This window comes from Rhinoderma darwinii (genome assembly GCF_050947455.1).
Source record: "Rhinoderma darwinii isolate aRhiDar2 chromosome 5 unlocalized genomic scaffold, aRhiDar2.hap1 SUPER_5_unloc_39, whole genome shotgun sequence".
Lineage (NCBI taxonomy): Eukaryota > Metazoa > Chordata > Amphibia > Anura > Rhinodermatidae > Rhinoderma > Rhinoderma darwinii.
In genome coordinates this window covers 1118438-1134754 of record NW_027461797.1, presented here as the reverse complement: position 1 = coordinate 1134754, position 16317 = coordinate 1118438, and the positions used below count along the sequence as shown (strand labels likewise).

At 47.0% G+C, this 16317-nt stretch overlaps 11 non-coding genes across 11 annotated transcripts; all 11 read left to right on the top strand.

Moving 5' to 3' along the window:
* Positions 1–130: 130 nt before the first annotated feature.
* On the top strand, positions 131–321 carry LOC142692028 (U2 spliceosomal RNA). The gene has a single exon (XR_012860524.1). It is a non-coding gene; the product is annotated as a U2 spliceosomal RNA (small nuclear RNA).
* Positions 322–1635: 1314 nt separating this feature from the next.
* Positions 1636–1826, top strand: LOC142692027 (U2 spliceosomal RNA). The gene has a single exon (XR_012860523.1). It is a non-coding gene; the product is annotated as a U2 spliceosomal RNA (small nuclear RNA).
* Positions 1827–3125: 1299 nt separating this feature from the next.
* Positions 3126–3316, top strand: LOC142692026 (U2 spliceosomal RNA). Its single transcript, XR_012860522.1, has one exon. It is a non-coding gene; the product is annotated as a U2 spliceosomal RNA (small nuclear RNA).
* A 1301-nt stretch (positions 3317–4617) lies between these two features.
* Positions 4618–4808, top strand: LOC142692025 (U2 spliceosomal RNA). The gene has a single exon (XR_012860521.1). It is a non-coding gene; the product is annotated as a U2 spliceosomal RNA (small nuclear RNA).
* A 1313-nt stretch (positions 4809–6121) lies between these two features.
* On the top strand, positions 6122–6312 carry LOC142692023 (U2 spliceosomal RNA). The gene has a single exon (XR_012860520.1). It is a non-coding gene; the product is annotated as a U2 spliceosomal RNA (small nuclear RNA).
* A 1310-nt stretch (positions 6313–7622) lies between these two features.
* Positions 7623–7813, top strand: LOC142692022 (U2 spliceosomal RNA). Its single transcript, XR_012860519.1, has one exon. It is a non-coding gene; the product is annotated as a U2 spliceosomal RNA (small nuclear RNA).
* Positions 7814–9116: 1303 nt separating this feature from the next.
* Positions 9117–9307, top strand: LOC142692021 (U2 spliceosomal RNA). Its single transcript, XR_012860518.1, has one exon. It is a non-coding gene; the product is annotated as a U2 spliceosomal RNA (small nuclear RNA).
* Positions 9308–10609: 1302 nt separating this feature from the next.
* Positions 10610–10800, top strand: LOC142692131 (U2 spliceosomal RNA). The gene has a single exon (XR_012860617.1). It is a non-coding gene; the product is annotated as a U2 spliceosomal RNA (small nuclear RNA).
* A 1320-nt stretch (positions 10801–12120) lies between these two features.
* LOC142692130 (U2 spliceosomal RNA) lies at positions 12121–12311 on the top strand. The gene has a single exon (XR_012860616.1). It is a non-coding gene; the product is annotated as a U2 spliceosomal RNA (small nuclear RNA).
* A 1312-nt stretch (positions 12312–13623) lies between these two features.
* Positions 13624–13814, top strand: LOC142692129 (U2 spliceosomal RNA). The gene has a single exon (XR_012860615.1). It is a non-coding gene; the product is annotated as a U2 spliceosomal RNA (small nuclear RNA).
* Positions 13815–15106: 1292 nt separating this feature from the next.
* On the top strand, positions 15107–15297 carry LOC142691974 (U2 spliceosomal RNA). Its single transcript, XR_012860475.1, has one exon. It is a non-coding gene; the product is annotated as a U2 spliceosomal RNA (small nuclear RNA).
* Positions 15298–16317: the final 1020 nt, after the last annotated feature.

The following is a 16317-nucleotide window of genomic DNA, read 5'->3' as shown; positions in this document are numbered from 1 at the left end:
CCCGCTTAGTAGCTGTAAATGTGTGTGAGCCTGCAGGGCCCCATGGAATTGCCTAGGAGTAGGCTGAATCGCTGCAAGGGGTGAACAGCAGTATTAGGCAGGCTCGGTCAACGCCAGGCCCATTCGGGTTATCGCTTCTCGGCCTTTTGGCTAAGATCAAGTGTAGTATCTGTTCTTATCAGTTTAATATCTGATACGTCCCCTATCTGGGGACCATATATTAAATGGATTTTTAGAACAGGGAGATGGAAATAGAGCTTGCTCTGTCCACTCCACGCATTGACCTGGTATTGCAGTATTTCCAGGACCGGTGCACCCTTCCCTTATGTGTTTACTAAAATCAGATTCCAAAAGTGCTATTTGTGTTTGCTATTGTTTTTGTCTTTCTGATGGGATCTCCCCTTTTAATCCCATTATTTCAACACCTGTTGGACAATGCATGAGTGATAATGAGCTCATTGATTAAATGCAATTAATGAATAGATTGCCACCTCTTGTTGTGTGTCGTCTGTGTTTCTGTGTTTCCGGCATTTCACATTGGAACAGCTCATTCACCTTCCTTGTCTTCTCTCCGCCCTCCCTTTTAGGTAAGTTAAAGAGCTGCACCTGAGCCAGCCACTGATTGATTGATTGATTGATTGATTGATTGATTGATTGATTGATTGATTGATTGATTGATTGATGCAGCACCACAGTCAAATAGTGGAGTGGAGTAGGGGAACAGCAAACAGCCAATAAAGCAGCCCGCCCGCTCGCCTGCCCGCCACAATGGACCTACCTGTGTACACTAGATGGATGTGATGGAATGTACTGTCGTCCCTACATTTCAAGAAGAAGTAAGAATTGCAGTTGCAACAAAGCCTTGCTTGCCTACAAAAAGAGCAGCAATTTGGATTTGTTACTATGTTACCTAGAAGAATAACAAACTGTGCAAGGATGGAGGTTGTAGGAGCAAGGAGAAGTTGTCTGTAAAGTTGGTGGATGCCTATTTTCCATTTTGCAGTCCCTTGTCTCCCTCTTGTGGCCTCCTGGAGGCAAATAAATGTGCAAAAAAAAGACAGCCTGGCGGCCGGCTGTTGCAGTGTTGCCCTCTCAGGCAACACTGAGTGACTGACTGAGCCTCACCGTCTTATATAAAGTTCAGACGGAACTTTGCACGTGTCATAGTGGAGCCCTCAGGATTCCAGAGCCAGCTTTCTGACATCATAATGGGGCCTCAGAGATAAAAGCCTGGGCCCAGGCAGTGTTGGTCAGTGCTGCTCAGCAGGCAGCACTGGACTGGATTAAAGCTAATACAAGTTGTGAAGGAACAAGGGGTGGCTGTGGGCATGCACTTACTGCTGCTGCTGCTGCTGCTGCTGCTGCCAGTATTTGCACGGCAGGAGGGCATTTGGGCGTTGCCAAGAAGGCGTTTTTATGTCGATTCCTCCTCTTTCAGCACTGCATTGTGGTGCAAGCAAAAGAAGCAAATCCTGTGTAGCTTCCTCTCCGGCCTTTATTCACCTCCCGCTTAGTAGCTGTAAATGTGTGTGAGCCTGCAGGGCCCCATGGAATTGCCTAGGAGTAGGCTGAATCGCTGCAAGGGGTGAACAGCAGTATTAGGCAGGCTCGGTCAACGCCAGGCCCATTCGGGTTATCGCTTCTCGGCCTTTTGGCTAAGATCAAGTGTAGTATCTGTTCTTATCAGTTTAATATCTGATACGTCCCCTATCTGGGGACCATATATTAAATGGATTTTTAGAACAGGGAGATGGAAATAGAGCTTGCTCTGTCCACTCCACGCATTGACCTGGTATTGCAGTATTTCCAGGACCGGTGCACCCTTCCCTTATGTGTTTACTAAAATCAGATTCCAAAAGTGCTATTTGTGTTTGCTATTGTTTTTGTCTTTCTGATGGGATCTCCCCTTTTAATCCCATTATTTCAACACCTGTTGGACAATGCATGAGTGATAATGAGCTCATTGATTAAATGCAATTAATGAATAGATTGCCACCTCTTGTTGTGTGTCGTCTGTGTTTCTGTGTTTCCGGCATTTCACATTGGAACAGCTCATTCACCTTCCTTGTCTTCTCTCCGCCCTCCCTTTTAGGTAAGTTAAAGAGCTGCACCTGAGCCAGCCACTGATTGATTGATTGATTGATTGATTGATTGATTGATTGATGCAGCACCACAGTCAAATAGTGGAGTGGAGTAGGGGAACAGCAAACAGCCAATAAAGCAGCCCGCCCGCTCGCCTGCCCGCCACAATGGACCTACCTGTGTACACTAGATGGATGTGATGGAATGTACTGTCGTCCCTACATTTCAAGAAGAAGTAAGAATTGCAGTTGCAACAAAGCCTTGCTTGCCTACAAAGAGAGCAGCAATTTGGATTTGTTACTATGTTACCTAGAAGAATAACAAACTGTGCAAGGATGGAGGTTGTAGGAGCAAGGAGAAGTTGTCTGTAAAGTTGGTGGATGCCTATTTTCCATTTTGCAGTCCCTTGTCTCCCTCTTGTGGCCTCCTGGAGGCAAATAAATGTGCAAAAAAAAGACAGCCTGGCGGCCGGCTGTTGCAGTGTTGCCCTCTCAGGCAACACTGAGTGACTGACTGAGCCTCACCGTCTTATATAAAGTTCAGACGGAACTTTGCACGTGTCATAGTGGAGCCCTCAGGATTCCAGAGCCAGCTTTCTGACATCATAATGGGGCCTCAGAGATAAAAGCCTGGGCCCAGGCAGTGTTGGTCAGTGCTGCTCAGCAGGCAGCACTGGACTGGATTAAAGCTAATACAAGTTGTGAAGGAACAAGGGGTGGCTGTGGGCATGCACTTACTGCTGCTGCTGCTGCTGCTGCTGCTGCTGCTGCTGCCAGTATTTGCACGGCAGGAGGGCATTTGGGCGTTGCCAAGAAGGCGTTTTTATGTCGATTCCTCCTCTTTCAGCACTGCATTGTGGTGCAAGCAAAAGAAGCAAATCCTGTGTAGCTTCCTCTCCGGCCTTTATTCACCTCCCGCTTAGTAGCTGTAAATGTGTGTGAGCCTGCAGGGCCCCATGGAATTGCCTAGGAGTAGGCTGAATCGCTGCAAGGGGTGAACAGCAGTATTAGGCAGGCTCGGTCAACGCCAGGCCCATTCGGGTTATCGCTTCTCGGCCTTTTGGCTAAGATCAAGTGTAGTATCTGTTCTTATCAGTTTAATATCTGATACGTCCCCTATCTGGGGACCATATATTAAATGGATTTTTAGAACAGGGAGATGGAAATAGAGCTTGCTCTGTCCACTCCACGCATTGACCTGGTATTGCAGTATTTCCAGGACCGGTGCACCCTTCCCTTATGTGTTTACTAAAATCAGATTCCAAAAGTGCTATTTGTGTTTGCTATTGTTTTTGTCTTTCTGATGGGATCTCCCCTTTTAATCCCATTATTTCAACACCTGTTGGACAATGCATGAGTGATAATGAGCTCATTGATTAAATGCAATTAATGAATAGATTGCCACCTCTTGTTGTGTGTCGTCTGTGTTTCTGTGTTTCCGGCATTTCACATTGGAACAGCTCATTCACCTTCCTTGTCTTCTCTCCGCCCTCCCTTTTAGGTAAGTTAAAGAGCTGCACCTGAGCCAGCCACTGATTGATTGATTGATTGATTGATTGATTGATTGATTGATTGATTGATGCAGCACCACAGTCAAATAGTGGAGTGGAGTAGGGGAACAGCAAACAGCCAATAAAGCAGCCCGCCCGCTCGCCTGCCCGCCACAATGGACCTACCTGTGTACACTAGATGGATGTGATGGAATGTACTGTCGTCCCTACATTTCAAGAAGAAGTAAGAATTGCAGTTGCAACAAAGCCTTGCTTGCCTACAAAGAGAGCAGCAATTTGGATTTGTTACTATGTTACCTAGAAGAATAACAAACTGTGCAAGGATGGAGGTTGTAGGAGCAAGGAGAAGTTGTCTGTAAAGTTGGTGGATGCCTATTTTCCATTTTGCAGTCCCTTGTCTCCCTCTTGTGGCCTCCTGGAGGCAAATAAATGTGCAAAAAAAAGACAGCCTGGCGGCCGGCTGTTGCAGTGTTGCCCTCTCAGGCAACACTGAGTGACTGACTGAGCCTCACCGTCTTATATAAAGTTCAGACGGAACTTTGCACGTGTCATAGTGGAGCTCTCAGGATTCCAGAGCCAGCTTTCTGACATCATAATGGGGCCTCAGAGATAAAAGCCTGGGCCCAGGCAGTGTTGGTCAGTGCTGCTCAGCAGGCAGCACTGGACTGGATTAAAGCTAATACAAGTTGTGAAGGAACAAGGGGTGGCTGTGGGCATGCACTTACTGCTGCTGCTGCTGCTGCTGCTGCTGCTGCCAGTATTTGCACGGCAGGAGGGCATTTGGGCGTTGCCAAGAAGGCGTTTTTATGTCGATTCCTCCTCTTTCAGCACTGCATTGTGGTGCAAGCAAAAGAAGCAAATCCTGTGTAGCTTCCTCTCCGGCCTTTATTCACCTCCCGCTTAGTAGCTGTAAATGTGTGTGAGCCTGCAGGGCCCCATGGAATTGCCTAGGAGTAGGCTGAATCGCTGCAAGGGGTGAACAGCAGTATTAGGCAGGCTCGGTCAACGCCAGGCCCATTCGGGTTATCGCTTCTCGGCCTTTTGGCTAAGATCAAGTGTAGTATCTGTTCTTATCAGTTTAATATCTGATACGTCCCCTATCTGGGGACCATATATTAAATGGATTTTTAGAACAGGGAGATGGAAATAGAGCTTGCTCTGTCCACTCCACGCATTGACCTGGTATTGCAGTATTTCCAGGACCGGTGCACCCTTCCCTTATGTGTTTACTAAAATCAGATTCCAAAAGTGCTATTTGTGTTTGCTATTGTTTTTGTCTTTCTGATGGGATCTCCCCTTTTAATCCCATTATTTCAACACCTGTTGGACAATGCATGAGTGATAATGAGCTCATTGATTAAATGCAATTAATGAATAGATTGCCACCTCTTGTTGTGTGTCGTCTGTGTTTCTGTGTTTCCGGCATTTCACATTGGAACAGCTCATTCACCTTCCTTGTCTTCTCTCCGCCCTCCCTTTTAGGTAAGTTAAAGAGCTGCACCTGAGCCAGCCACTGATTGATTGATTGATTGATTGATTGATTGATTGATTGATTGATTGATTGATTGATTGATGCAGCACCACAGTCAAATAGTGGAGTGGAGTAGGGGAACAGCAAACAGCCAATAAAGCAGCCCGCCCGCTCGCCTGCCCGCCACAATGGACCTACCTGTGTACACTAGATGGATGTGATGGAATGTACTGTCGTCCCTACATTTCAAGAAGAAGTAAGAATTGCAGTTGCAACAAAGCCTTGCTTGCCTACAAAGAGAGCAGCAATTTGGATTTGTTACTATGTTACCTAGAAGAATAACAAACTGTGCAAGGATGGAGGTTGTAGGAGCAAGGAGAAGTTGTCTGTAAAGTTGGTGGATGCCTATTTTCCATTTTGCAGTCCCTTGTCTCCCTCTTGTGGCCTCCTGGAGGCAAATAAATGTACAAAAAAAAGACAGCCTGGCGGCCGGCTGTTGCAGTGTTGCCCTCTCAGGCAACACTGAGTGACTGACTGAGCCTCACCGTCTTATATAAAGTTCAGACGGAACTTTGCACGTGTCATAGTGGAGCCCTCAGGATTCCAGAGCCAGCTTTCTGACATCATAATGGGGCCTCAGAGATAAAAGCCTGGGCCCAGGCAGTGTTGGTCAGTGCTGCTCAGCAGGCAGCACTGGACTGGATTAAAGCTAATACAAGTTGTGAAGGAACAAGGGGTGGCTGTGGGCATGCACTTACTGCTGCTGCTGCTGCTGCTGCTGCTGCTGCCAGTATTTGCACGGCAGGAGGGCATTTGGGCGTTGCCAAGAAGGCGTTTTTATGTCGATTCCTCCTCTTTCAGCACTGCATTGTGGTGCAAGCAAAAGAAGCAAATCCTGTGTAGCTTCCTCTCCGGCCTTTATTCACCTCCCGCTTAGTAGCTGTAAATGTGTGTGAGCCTGCAGGGCCCCATGGAATTGCCTAGGAGTAGGCTGAATCGCTGCAAGGGGTGAACAGCAGTATTAGGCAGGCTCGGTCAACGCCAGGCCCATTCGGGTTATCGCTTCTCGGCCTTTTGGCTAAGATCAAGTGTAGTATCTGTTCTTATCAGTTTAATATCTGATACGTCCCCTATCTGGGGACCATATATTAAATGGATTTTTAGAACAGGGAGATGGAAATAGAGCTTGCTCTGTCCACTCCACGCATTGACCTGGTATTGCAGTATTTCCAGGACCGGTGCACCCTTCCCTTATGTGTTTACTAAAATCAGATTCCAAAAGTGCTATTTGTGTTTGCTATTGTTTTTGTCTTTCTGATGGGATCTCCCCTTTTAATCCCATTATTTCAACACCTGTTGGACAATGCATGAGTGATAATGAGCTCATTGATTAAATGCAATTAATGAATAGATTGCCACCTCTTGTTGTGTGTCGTCTGTGTTTCTGTGTTTCCGGCATTTCACATTGGAACAGCTCATTCACCTTCCTTGTCTTCTCTCCGCCCTCCCTTTTAGGTAAGTTAAAGAGCTGCACCTGAGCCAGCCACTGATTGATTGATTGATTGATTGATTGATTGATTGATTGATTGATTGATTGATTGATTGATGCAGCACCACAGTCAAATAGTGGAGTGGAGTAGGGGAACAGCAAACAGCCAATAAAGCAGCCCGCCCGCTCGCCTGCCCGCCACAATGGACCTACCTGTGTACACTAGATGGATGTGATGGAATGTACTGTCGTCCCTACATTTCAAGAAGAAGTAAGAATTGCAGTTGCAACAAAGCCTTGCTTGCCTACAAAAAGAGCAGCAATTTGGATTTGTTACTATGTTACCTAGAAGAATAACAAACTGTGCAAGGATGGAGGTTGTAGGAGCAAGGAGAAGTTGTCTGTAAAGTTGGTGGATGCCTATTTTCCATTTTGCAGTCCCTTGTCTCCCTCTTGTGGCCTCCTGGAGGCAAATAAATGTGCAAAAAAAAGACAGCCTGGCGGCCGGCTGTTGCAGTGTTGCCCTCTCAGGCAACACTGAGTGACTGACTGAGCCTCACCGTCTTATATAAAGTTCAGACGGAACTTTGCACGTGTCATAGTGGAGCCCTCAGGATTCCAGAGCCAGCTTTCTGACATCATAATGGGGCCTCAGAGATAAAAGCCTGGGCCCAGGCAGTGTTGGTCAGTGCTGCTCAGCAGGCAGCACTGGACTGGATTAAAGCTAATACAAGTTGTGAAGGAACAAGGGGTGGCTGTGGGCATGCACTTACTGCTGCTGCTGCTGCTGCTGCTGCTGCCAGTATTTGCACGGCAGGAGGGCATTTGGGCGTTGCCAAGAAGGCGTTTTTATGTCGATTCCTCCTCTTTCAGCACTGCATTGTGGTGCAAGCAAAAGAAGCAAATCCTGTGTAGCTTCCTCTCCGGCCTTTATTCACCTCCCGCTTAGTAGCTGTAAATGTGTGTGAGCCTGCAGGGCCCCATGGAATTGCCTAGGAGTAGGCTGAATCGCTGCAAGGGGTGAACAGCAGTATTAGGCAGGCTCGGTCAACGCCAGGCCCATTCGGGTTATCGCTTCTCGGCCTTTTGGCTAAGATCAAGTGTAGTATCTGTTCTTATCAGTTTAATATCTGATACGTCCCCTATCTGGGGACCATATATTAAATGGATTTTTAGAACAGGGAGATGGAAATAGAGCTTGCTCTGTCCACTCCACGCATTGACCTGGTATTGCAGTATTTCCAGGACCGGTGCACCCTTCCCTTATGTGTTTACTAAAATCAGATTCCAAAAGTGCTATTTGTGTTTGCTATTGTTTTTGTCTTTCTGATGGGATCTCCCCTTTTAATCCCATTATTTCAACACCTGTTGGACAATGCATGAGTGATAATGAGCTCATTGATTAAATGCAATTAATGAATAGATTGCCACCTCTTGTTGTGTGTCGTCTGTGTTTCTGTGTTTCCGGCATTTCACATTGGAACAGCTCATTCACCTTCCTTGTCTTCTCTCCGCCCTCCCTTTTAGGTAAGTTAAAGAGCTGCACCTGAGCCAGCCACTGATTGATTGATTGATTGATTGATTGATTGATTGATTGATTGATGCAGCACCACAGTCAAATAGTGGAGTGGAGTAGGGGAACAGCAAACAGCCAATAAAGCAGCCCGCCCGCTCGCCTGCCCGCCACAATGGACCTACCTGTGTACACTAGATGGATGTGATGGAATGTACTGTCGTCCCTACATTTCAAGAAGAAGTAAGAATTGCAGTTGCAACAAAGCCTTGCTTGCCTACAAAGAGAGCAGCAATTTGGATTTGTTACTATGTTACCTAGAAGAATAACAAACTGTGCAAGGATGGAGGTTGTAGGAGCAAGGAGAAGTTGTCTGTAAAGTTGGTGGATGCCTATTTTCCATTTTGCAGTCCCTTGTCTCCCTCTTGTGGCCTCCTGGAGGCAAATAAATGTGCAAAAAAAAGACAGCCTGGCGGCCGGCTGTTGCAGTGTTGCCCTCTCAGGCAACACTGAGTGACTGACTGAGCCTCACCGTCTTATATAAAGTTCAGACGGAACTTTGCACGTGTCATAGTGGAGCCCTCAGGATTCCAGAGCCAGCTTTCTGACATCATAATGGGGCCTCAGAGATAAAAGCCTGGGCCCAGGCAGTGTTGGTCAGTGCTGCTCAGCAGGCAGCACTGGACTGGATTAAAGCTAATACAAGTTGTGAAGGAACAAGGGGTGGCTGTGGGCATGCACTTACTGCTGCTGCTGCTGCTGCTGCTGCTGCTGCTGCTGCCAGTATTTGCACGGCAGGAGGGCATTTGGGCGTTGCCAAGAAGGCGTTTTTATGTCGATTCCTCCTCTTTCAGCACTGCATTGTGGTGCAAGCAAAAGAAGCAAATCCTGTGTAGCTTCCTCTCCGGCCTTTATTCACCTCCCGCTTAGTAGCTGTAAATGTGTGTGAGCCTGCAGGGCCCCATGGAATTGCCTAGGAGTAGGCTGAATCGCTGCAAGGGGTGAACAGCAGTATTAGGCAGGCTCGGTCAACGCCAGGCCCATTCGGGTTATCGCTTCTCGGCCTTTTGGCTAAGATCAAGTGTAGTATCTGTTCTTATCAGTTTAATATCTGATACGTCCCCTATCTGGGGACCATATATTAAATGGATTTTTAGAACAGGGAGATGGAAATAGAGCTTGCTCTGTCCACTCCACGCATTGACCTGGTATTGCAGTATTTCCAGGACCGGTGCACCCTTCCCTTATGTGTTTACTAAAATCAGATTCCAAAAGTGCTATTTGTGTTTGCTATTGTTTTTGTCTTTCTGATGGGATCTCCCCTTTTAATCCCATTATTTCAACACCTGTTGGACAATGCATGAGTGATAATGAGCTCATTGATTAAATGCAATTAATGAATAGATTGCCACCTCTTGTTGTGTGTCGTCTGTGTTTCTGTGTTTCCGGCATTTCACATTGGAACAGCTCATTCACCTTCCTTGTCTTCTCTCCGCCCTCCCTTTTAGGTAAGTTAAAGAGCTGCACCTGAGCCAGCCACTTGATTGATTGATTGATTGATTGATTGATTGATTGATTGATTGATTGATGCAGCACCACAGTCAAATAGTGGAGTGGAGTAGGGGAACAGCAAACAGCCAATAAAGCAGCCCGCCCGCTCGCCTGCCCGCCACAATGGACCTACCTGTGTACACTAGATGGATGTGATGGAATGTACTGTCATCCCTACATTTCAAGAAGAAGTAAGAATTGCAGTTGCAACAAAGCCTTGCTTGCCTACAAAGAGAGCATCAATTTGGATTTGTTACTATGTTACCTAGAAGAATAACAAACTGTGCAAGGATGGAGGTTGTAGGAGCAAGGAGAAGTTGTCTGTAAAGTTGGTGGATGCCTATTTTCCATTTTGCAGTCCCTTGTCTCCCTCTTGTGGCCTCCTGGAGGCAAATAAATGTGCAAAAAAAAGACAGCCTGGTGGCCGGCTGTTGCAGTGTTGCCCTCTCAGGCAACACTGAGTGACTGACTGAGCCTCACCGTCTTATATAAAGTTCAGACGGAACTTTGCACGTGTCATAGTGGAGCCCTCAGGATTCCAGAGCCAGCTTTCTGACATCATAATGGGGCCTCAGAGATAAAAGCCTGGGCCCAGGCAGTGTTGGTCAGTGCTGCTCAGCAGGCAGCACTGGACTGGATTAAAGCTAATACAAGTTGTGAAGGAACAAGGGGTGGCTGTGGGCATGCACTTACTGCTGCTGCTGCTGCTGCTGCTGCTGCTGCCAGTATTTGCACGGCAGGAGGGCATTTGGGCGTTGCCAAGAAGGCGTTTTTATGTCGATTCCTCCTCTTTCAGCACTGCATTGTGGTGCAAGCAAAAGAAGCAAATCCTGTGTAGCTTCCTCTCCGGCCTTTATTCACCTCCCGCTTAGTAGCTGTAAATGTGTGTGAGCCTGCAGGGCCCCATGGAATTGCCTAGGAGTAGGCTGAATCGCTGCAAGGGGTGAACAGCAGTATTAGGCAGGCTCGGTCAACGCCAGGCCCATTCGGGTTATCGCTTCTCGGCCTTTTGGCTAAGATCAAGTGTAGTATCTGTTCTTATCAGTTTAATATCTGATACGTCCCCTATCTGGGGACCATATATTAAATGGATTTTTAGAACAGGGAGATGGAAATAGAGCTTGTTCTGTCCACTCCACGCATTGACCTGGTATTGCAGTATTTCCAGGACCGGTGCACCCTTCCCTTATGTGTTTACTAAAATCAGATTCCAAAAGTGCTATTTGTGTTTGCTATTGTTTTTGTCTTTCTGATGGGATCTCCCCTTTTAATCCCATTATTTCAACACCTGTTGGACAATGCATGAGTGATAATGAGCTCATTGATTAAATGCAATTAATGAATAGATTGCCACCTCTTGTTGTGTGTCGTCTGTGTTTCTGTGTTTCCGGCATTTCACATTGGAACAGCTCATTCACCTTCCTTGTCTTCTCTCCGCCCTCCCTTTTAGGTAAGTTAAAGAGCTGCACCTGAGCCAGCCACTGATTGATTGATTGATTGATTGATTGATTGATTGATTGATTGATTGATTGATTGATTGATTGATGCAGCACCACAGTCAAATAGTGGAGTGGAGTAGGGGAACAGCAAACAGCCAATAAAGCAGCCCGCCCGCTCGCCTGCCCGCCACAATGGACCTACCTGTGTACACTAGATGGATGTGATGGAATGTACTGTCGTCCCTACATTTCAAGAAGAAGTAAGAATTGCAGTTGCAACAAAGCCTTGCTTGCCTACAAAGAGAGCAGCAATTTGGATTTGTTACTATGTTACCTAGAAGAATAACAAACTGTGCAAGGATGGAGGTTGTAGGAGCAAGGAGAAGTTGTCTGTAAAGTTGGTGGATGCCTATTTTCCATTTTGCAGTCCCTTGTCTCCCTCTTGTGGCCTCCTGGAGGCAAATAAATGTGCAAAAAAAAGACAGCCTGGCGGCCGGCTGTTGCAGTGTTGCCCTCTCAGGCAACACTGAGTGACTGACTGAGCCTCACCGTCTTATATAAAGTTCAGACGGAACTTTGCACGTGTCATAGTGGAGCCCTCAGGATTCCAGAGCCAGCTTTCTGACATCATAATGGGGCCTCAGAGATAAAAGCCTGGGCCCAGGCAGTGTTGGTCAGTGCTGCTCAGCAGGCAGCACTGGACTGGATTAAAGCTAATACAAGTTGTGAAGGAACAAGGGGTGGCTGTGGGCATGCACTTACTGCTGCTGCTGCTGCTGCTGCTGCTGCTGCTGCCAGTATTTGCACGGCAGGAGGGCATTTGGGCGTTGCCAAGAAGGCGTTTTTATGTCGATTCCTCCTCTTTCAGCACTGCATTGTGGTGCAAGCAAAAGAAGCAAATCCTGTGTAGCTTCCTCTCCGGCCTTTATTCACCTCCCGCTTAGTAGCTGTAAATGTGTGTGAGCCTGCAGGGCCCCATGGAATTGCCTAGGAGTAGTCTGAATCGCTGCAAGGGGTGAACAGCAGTATTAGGCAGGCTCGGTCAACGCCAGGCCCATTCGGGTTATCGCTTCTCGGCCTTTTGGCTAAGATCAAGTGTAGTATCTGTTCTTATCAGTTTAATATCTGATACGTCCCCTATCTGGGGACCATATATTAAATGGATTTTTAGAACAGGGAGATGGAAATAGAGCTTGTTCTGTCCACTCCACGCATTGACCTGGTATTGCAGTATTTCCAGGACCGGTGCACCCTTCCCTTATGTGTTTACTAAAATCAGATTCCAAAAGTGCTATTTGTGTTTGCTATTGTTTTTGTCTTTCTGATGGGATCTCCCCTTTTAATCCCATTATTTCAACACCTGTTGGACAATGCATGAGTGATAATGAGCTCATTGATTAAATGCAATTAATGAATAGATTGCCACCTCTTGTTGTGTGTCGTCTGTGTTTCTGTGTTTCCGGCATTTCACATTGGAACAGCTCATTCACCTTCCTTGTCTTCTCTCCGCCCTCCCTTTTAGGTAAGTTAAAGAGCTGCACCTGAGCCAGCCACTGATTGATTGATTGATTGATTGATTGATTGATTGATTGATTGATTGATTGATTGATGCAGCACCACAGTCAAATAGTGGAGTGGAGTAGGGGAACAGCAAACAGCCAATAAAGCAGCCCGCCCGCTCGCCTGCCCGCCACAATGGACCTACCTGTGTACACTAGATGGATGTGATGGAATGTACTGTCGTCCCTACATTTCAAGAAGAAGTAAGAATTGCAGTTGCAACAAAGCCTTGCTTGCCTACAAAGAGAGCAGCAATTTGGATTTGTTACTATGTTACCTAGAAGAATAACAAACTGTGCAAGGATGGAGGTTGTAGGAGCAAGGAGAAGTTGTCTGTAAAGTTGGTGGATGCCTATTTTCCATTTTGCAGTCCCTTGTCTCCCTCTTGTGGCCTCCTGGAGGCAAATAAATGTGCAAAAAAAAGACAGCCTGGCGGCCGGCTGTTGCAGTGTTGCCCTCTCAGGCAACACTGAGTGACTGACTGAGCCTCACCGTCTTATATAAAGTTCAGACGGAACTTTGCACGTGTCATAGTGGAGCCCTCAGGATTCCAGAGCCAGCTTTCTGACATCATAATGGGGCCTCAGAGATAAAAGCCTGGGCCCAGGCAGTGTTGGTCAGTGCTGCTCAGCAGGCAGCACTGGACTGGATTAAAGCTAATACAAGTTGTGAAGGAACAAGGGGTGGCTGTGGGCATGCACTTACTGCTGCTGCTGCTGCTGCTGCTGCTGCTGCTGCCAGTATTTGCACGGCAGGAGGGCATTTGGGCGTTGCCAAGAAGGCGTTTTTATGTCGATTCCTCCTCTTTCAGCACTGCATTGTGGTGCAAGCAAAAGAAGCAAATCCTGTGTAGCTTCCTCTCCGGCCTTTATTCACCTCCCGCTTAGTAGCTGTAAATGTGTGTGAGCCTGCAGGGCCCCATGGAATTGCCTAGGAGTAGGCTGAATCGCTGCAAGGGGTGAACAGCAGTATTAGGCAGGCTCGGTCAACGCCAGGCCCATTCGGGTTATCGCTTCTCGGCCTTTTGGCTAAGATCAAGTGTAGTATCTGTTCTTATCAGTTTAATATCTGATACGTCCCCTATCTGGGGACCATATATTAAATGGATTTTTAGAACAGGGAGATGGAAATAGAGCTTGTTCTGTCCACTCCACGCATTGACCTGGTATTGCAGTATTTCCAGGACCGGTGCACCCTTCCCTTATGTGTTTACTAAAATCAGATTCCAAAAGTGCTATTTGTGTTTGCTATTGTTTTTGTCTTTCTGATGGGATCTCCCCTTTTAATCCCATTATTTCAACACCTGTTGGACAATGCATGAGTGATAATGAGCTCATTGATTAAATGCAATTAATGAATAGATTGCCACCTCTTGTTGTGTGTCGTCTGTGTTTCTGTGTTTCCGGCATTTCACATTGGAACAGCTCATTCACCTTCCTTGTCTTCTCTCCGCCCTCCCTTTTAGGTAAGTTAAAGAGCTGCACCTGAGCCAGCCACTGATTGATTGATTGATTGATTGATTGATTGATTGATTGATTGATTGATTGATTGATGCAGCACCACAGTCAAATAGTGGAGTGGAGTAGGGGAACAGCAAACAGCCAATAAAGCAGCCCGCCCGCTCGCCTGCCCGCCACAATGGACCTACCTGTGTACACTAGATGGATGTGATGGAATGTACTGTCGTCCCTACATTTCAAGAAGAAGTAAGAATTGCAGTTGCAACAAAGCCTTGCTTGCCTACAAAGAGAGCAGCAATTTGGATTTGTTACTATGTTACCTAGAAGAATAACAAACTGTGCAAGGATGGAGGTTGTAGGAGCAAGGAGAAGTTGTCTGTAAAGTTGGTGGATGCCTATTTTCCATTTTGCAGTCCCTTGTCTCCCTCTTGTGGCCTCCTGGAGGCAAATAAATGTGCAAAAAAAAGACAGCCTGGCGGCCGGCTGTTGCAGTGTTGCCCTCTCAGGCAACACTGAGTGACTGACTGAGCCTCACCGTCTTATATAAAGTTCAGACGGAACTTTGCACGTGTCATAGTGGAGCCCTCAGGATTCCAGAGCCAGCTTTCTGACATCATAATGGGGCCTCAGAGATAAAAGCCTGGGCCCAGGCAGTGTTGGTCAGTGCTGCTCAGCAGGCAGCACTGGACTGGACTGGATTACAGCTGATACAAGGTGTGAAGGAACAAGGGGTGGCTGTGGGCATGCACTTGCTGCCGCTGCCAGTGTTTATCTGCATGGCAGCAGGGCATTTGGGCGTTGCCAGGAAGGCGTTTTTATGTAGATTCCTCCTCTTTCAGCACTGCATTGTGGTGCAAGCAAAAGAAGCAAATCCTGTCTGGCTTCCTCTCCGGCCTTTATTCACCTCCCGTGTAGCTGTGAGTGTGTGAGCCTGCAGGGCCCCATGGAATTGCCTAGAAGTAGGCTGAATCGCTGCAAGGGCTGAACAGCAGTATCGGGCAGGCTCGGGCAACGCGCGGCCCGTTCGGGTTATCGCTTCTCGGCCTTTTGGCTAAGATCAAGTGTAGTATCTGTTCTTATCAGTTTAATATCTGATACGTCCCCTATCTGGGGACCATATATTAAATGGATTTTTAGAACAGGGAGATGGAAATAGAGCTTGCTCTGTCCACTCCACGCATTGACCTGGTATTGCAGTATTTCCAGGACCGGTGCACCCTTTCCTTATGTGTTGACTAAAAGCAGATTCCAAAAGTGTTTTTTGTCTTTGCTATTGTTTCTGTCTTTCTGAAGGGATCTCCCCTTTTAATCCCATTATTTCAACACCTGTTGGACAATGCATGAGTGATAATGAGCTCATTGATTAAATGCAATTAATGAATAGATTGCCACCTCTTGTTGTGTGTCGTCTGTGTTTCCGGCATTTCACATTGGAACACCTCATTCACCTTCCTTGTCTTCTCTCCGCCCTCCCTTTTAGGTAAGTTAAAGAGCTGCACCTGAGCCAGCCACTGATTGATTGATTGATTGATTGATTGATTGATTGATGCAGCACAACAGTCAAATAGTGGAGTGGAGTAGGGGAACAGCAAACAGCCAATAAAGCAGCCCGCCCGCTCGCCTGCCCGCCACAATGGACCTACCTGTGTACACTAGATGGATGTGATGGAATGTACTGTCGTCCCTACATTTCAAGAAGAAGTAAGAATTGCAGTTGCAACAAAGCCTTGCTTGCCTACAAAGAGAGCAGCAATTTGGATTTGTTACTATGTTACCTAGAAGAATAACAAACTGTGCAAGGATGGAGGTTGTAGGAGCAAGGAGAAGTTGTCTGTAAAGTTGGTGGATGCCTATTTTCCATTTTGCAGTCCCTTGTCTCCCTCTTGTGGCCTCCTGGAGGCAAATAAATGTGCAAAAAAAAGACAGCCTGGCGGCCGGCTGTTGCAGTGTTGCCCTCTCAGGCAACACTGAGTGACTGACTGAGCCTCACCGTCTTATATAAAGTTCAGACGGAACTTTGCACGTGTCATAGTGGAGCCCTCAGGATTCCAGAGCCAGCTTTCTAACATCATAATGGGGCCTCAGAGATAAAAGCCTGGGCCCAGGCAGTGTTGGTCAGTGCTGCTCAGCAGGCAGCACTGGACTGGATTAAAGCTAATACAAGTTGTGAAGGAACAAGGGGTGGCTGTGGGCATGCACTTACTGCTGCTGCTGCTGCTGCTGCTGCTGCTGCCAGTATTTG